Source organism: Octodon degus, unplaced genomic scaffold (assembly GCF_000260255.1).
Source record: "Octodon degus isolate 3935 unplaced genomic scaffold, OctDeg1.0 scaffold00084, whole genome shotgun sequence".
Lineage (NCBI taxonomy): Eukaryota > Metazoa > Chordata > Mammalia > Rodentia > Octodontidae > Octodon > Octodon degus.
The window spans coordinates 771090-775593 of record NW_004524660.1 but is presented as its reverse complement, the minus strand read 5'-3'; positions in this window follow the sequence as shown (position 1 = coordinate 775593).

Sequence of the window (4504 nt, the reverse complement as noted above, 5' to 3'; positions counted from 1 at the left end):
TTCTTGGTAATTTCTTTTGACATGCAGAAACTTCTTAATAAAAGGAGGTCCCAGTTGTTGATTCTTTGAAGTATTTCCTGTGTAATTTGATTTTTGTTCATGAGATGTTTACCTACTCATATATCTTCAAATTTTCCACCTAATTTCTCTTCCAGAATATTTAGAGTTTCTCTTTTAACGTTTAGATCTTTAATCCATTTTGACCTTAGTTTAGTGCATGGTGATAGACCTGGGTCTACTTTAAGTTTTTGGCTGTAGAGAGTCAGTTTTCCCAGCACCATTTGTTAAAGAGGCTTCTTTCTTCCAGGGAACATGTTTGGCCCCTTTGTCAAAGATAAGATGGCTGAGTGTATTTGTAGTTGTATCTACATATTCTAATATATTTCACTGATCCTCAGATTTATTTTTTTGCCAATACCATGCTGATTTAGTACAGTAGTTTTGCAGTATAATTTCAAGTCAGGGATTGTAATGCTTCTTGTCTTGCCTTTTTTGCCCAGAATTCCCTTTGGTAATTTCTTGTTCCAAATAAATTTAAGAATGATTTCTCTAGATTATTAAGGTATGTTGGTGGTATTTTAATAGGGATTTAACTAAATCTGTATAACAATTTTGGGAGTATGGTCATTTTCACAATGTTGGTTCTTCCTATCCAAGAGCAAAGAATATCTTTCCATTTTCTGAAATCCTCTTCGGTCTCTTTTTTTAGAGTACTGTAATTCTCATTGAATATATCTTTTATTTCTTTAGTTAGATTAATTCTTAAGTATTTTATTTTTCACAGGGCTATTTTTGTGAACAATGTTATTTCTCTAATTTCTCTCTCAGTATGTTTGTTATCTGTGTAGAGGAAGGCTATTGACTTTTGGCTATTGACTTTGTATCCTTCTATGCTACTGAATTTGTTTATTAATTCTAGGAGCTTCTTGGTAGAGTCTTTTGGGTCTTTCAAGTACAGTATCATGCCATCTGCAAATAATGAGTGTGATAATTCTACCCATTCACTGCTATTTTCAAAAACTTGATGGAAATTCTAAGGACCCTTGCCTTAACCATCTTGTTTATATAAATGTATGGCTTTGCTCCTACCATATTTCCTAACTTCTTTCCTTTCTCTCTACATTTAATCCTTAAGTTCTCTCTTTCCATTTAACTGTGTCATACTTTTCAATTTTTATTTCCTCTTTTGAGTTCTTACTCTAGTGAGACACTACAATATTTATACATATAGGTCTTGTTTATTTCACTTATGAGTATAGCTTCAAGTTGCATCCACTTTACTACAAAGGCTTTAAGATTATTTTTCTCTATAGCTGAGTAATATTCCATTGTATATAAACTCCCTATCTTTCTCATCCATTCCTCAGGTGACAGGCATTTTGGTTGTTTCCAAGATTTGGCTAACATTTGGTTCAGTTATTACCTAAGCAGCTATTGATATTATTACCCAAGAGAGATCACATGATTAAGGCACCTGTAGTTTTGTATTTACAGTACCACAATTAGCAACACTAATAATGGGTAGTGAGATTTAGCAATTGACATACTTCTGTAACTAATGAGTTTGTATCTTAAGCCATAAAAGTAAATGTTATCACTGAACAGCTAAGCAGATATTTTTTAAAAAATAATTTTATTGAAAAAGAAGTAGCAATGAGATAGTTTCAAAACAGGCTAGTAGTGCAGTTACAATAATTAATACGTGCATATTGTTCTCTTTGTAGTAGTTATTCACAGTACAAGATGCAGAAAAATCTGGTCTAGACACTAATAGTTCATATCTGTCTTCTCTTTGAACTAAGAATGTAGCTTTATAGCTGTACCATTTTGTATATACATATATGTATTTTTTTTCACTACAAAATGGTCCTTTATTTATATCCCCCTTTTTTGTTTACTTTTGTCAGAGATGTGTATTTCATTGCCATTCATATATTGTAGGTGCATGAATTCAGCAAAATTATCCAATACAGTTCAGGGTCTATAGTAGTAGTGGGTTATCCACTGACTGTCAATGTCAAAAGTTGTTGACTGGAGCCCTTTACAGCTCAGCATATTAATATGGCTTTACTTTTTTATACTTCGTTTTTATACTTTTCTGCTGGGTGGTTAAGACCAAGATAAAGCAAGACCTATATAACAAAAAATGTAACTTTTGTATCTGCCAAGGGTCAGTCAAATCCCCTCAGAATTTACCCCAAATCCCTGTACCTCAGTTTGTAGATCCTTGTCAGTGTCAGCTATGTGGATGAGTCACGGCCATTGCTTGACCAATTTGCTCTCTGTGAAAGCCTGAGACAATATTTTCTCTCCATGTGACTCTCCTTAGGCACAATCTATATCATTGATCAGTTTTCTCCGTGGCCCCATAATCTCCTTGATCAGAAAATCCGGGACACCGCTGAGTTACAGGATGTTACAATATAGGTTCCATTATGTCCTGAGTCCTCACTGACCTTGAAGGGCTAGGGCCAAAATGTTGGCTGTTCTTGCAGCTCTTCTTTTTCTCTAATTTTTTGGTCTGCAAATTTAAGTTTTTAACCCTCCAGAAGAGAAGCTTAATGATATTATTATCCTAGAACATAAGACAGTGAGCTTAACATCACTATCTGTCTGAATATCAAACACCTTAGACATAACGTGGATCAGGTATTTTCCACCCACTGTTGTTGTGCTAAACTTTAAATCCATACAGAATGTGAAAAAAAGAATAAAAAAATACAAATAAGCAATTACAAATTTTTACACAGAAATTTATAAATCTAACCATATACAACGTTGTAGCAGGACAGTGCTATGAGCTAAGCAGATATTAAACTGGGAATTTGTGTTTCAATTATTTCCTCTAAGTTCCATCTGTTCACCTCCCTTTGATTTACCTTGAGTCTTCCAGGCAGACTAGTTCTCCCTGATTACCTGTTAATCCCTCTTTGGATCGAGAGTAAAGATGCCCTTATATATGTGGGTCTAGCAGTGTGCCTCAACTTACTGGCTCTAGATTTGCCAAGTGTGAACTCATACAGCTGGGCCTGGCTTGGTTCTTCCTGCTGTGCTCAGCTTCTTCCTACTGTGGCCCATGGGAGTGAACCTGCTGAGCCCATTGGCAAGATATTCTGCTCCTGAATTATCTGGCTGGGTCTTGCCCCTAGCATCTCTGCAGGGAGTCCTGCCACAATGTCCCACACTGGGCCTGTCCACTGGAGGAATGTCTGGCAGTGGTTCCCACGCACCGAACCTATCTGCTGGAGGAGGTTCTGGCACCAGTCTCCCTTGTTGGTATTAATAATCTTAGTTAAATTTTATGGTATATAATGCTTATATTCATCAAGGTTATTAGACTCTGGTACATGGGATATCTTTATTCTATTTATTTTCCTTTACCCTCCTGCTCAACTCTCTTGGACCTCTTCCCTTTTGATACTACAAAATTGTTAAGCCCCAGGAAGAACATATGAATATTCTTGTCAATATTCTTTCACAGGTGGTAAAATGACTCCCAGTAGGATTTAGTGGCATTTTCTTTGCCAATTTTGGAAGAAAGACTTGAATTGAGCACGCCTATGTCTGAATCCTGACCTATGTCTTTCATACCACATCACCCCCTCCAAGGAGCTCAATGTTTTTTTTCATCCTTGCCAAAGGACACATAAGAACATCTCTCACAACTTCTCATTTTGTGACACAGCAAGGAAAGAGTGTAGTATAATCACAGCACATAGCAGAGCTTTTGCACACCTCATTAGTACCCTCCCTCCACAGAGCACCTCCTATAAGGTCTCAGCCTGAATTCAAGCCAAACAGTGCCAGGGTGTTGTGGTCAGCAAGTGGCTGTACTCTGGGAGAAACATTTCTCCACTGTTCCTTAAACAGAAAGCCACAAATCCCACCCTTTCAAATAAGGAAGAAAACATGCTGGGTAAAAACTGGCTTCCTACTTCCACTGAGAAATGAAAATGAAATGTGAAACCCAAGGGTTCCTTCCAAGTAAATGAGGATTTAGGACTAGACAAGTCGCATTATTGGTCCCATGACTGGAATTAAACTCTAGATACTGACGAAGAAACACTGAAATCTGCTTATCTGGACTAGTGGTATTTTTATCCTTAAAGCTGAACAAAGATGCCTAAGAAGCTACCAAAAAAAGACAAAGAATGTAAATAAAATTTGTACCGCAACCCTATGCTCCCTTACCAGTTCTGCTTTTATCTATCTTATTTATTTGCTCTTCTGTTTAAAACTTCATTTGAATAAATACTTCTGTTCCCATACATGCAAAGACTTTTCCTTTCTTTATAGCTTCCTTACTTCTCTGATAGATGAAAATATATAAAAAGGCATTGAGGTCATGCTTAACTTGATTTATACCCTTTAAAGTCAAGGACAGTTTCTATACTCTATGTGAAAGAATAAAAGAAAATATTTGGTAAAGTCCACAGCTCTCAGGTAGACAAGATCTTGTAAATCATGGTTACAAGGATTGCACTTTTTACAATCTATTTTTTAT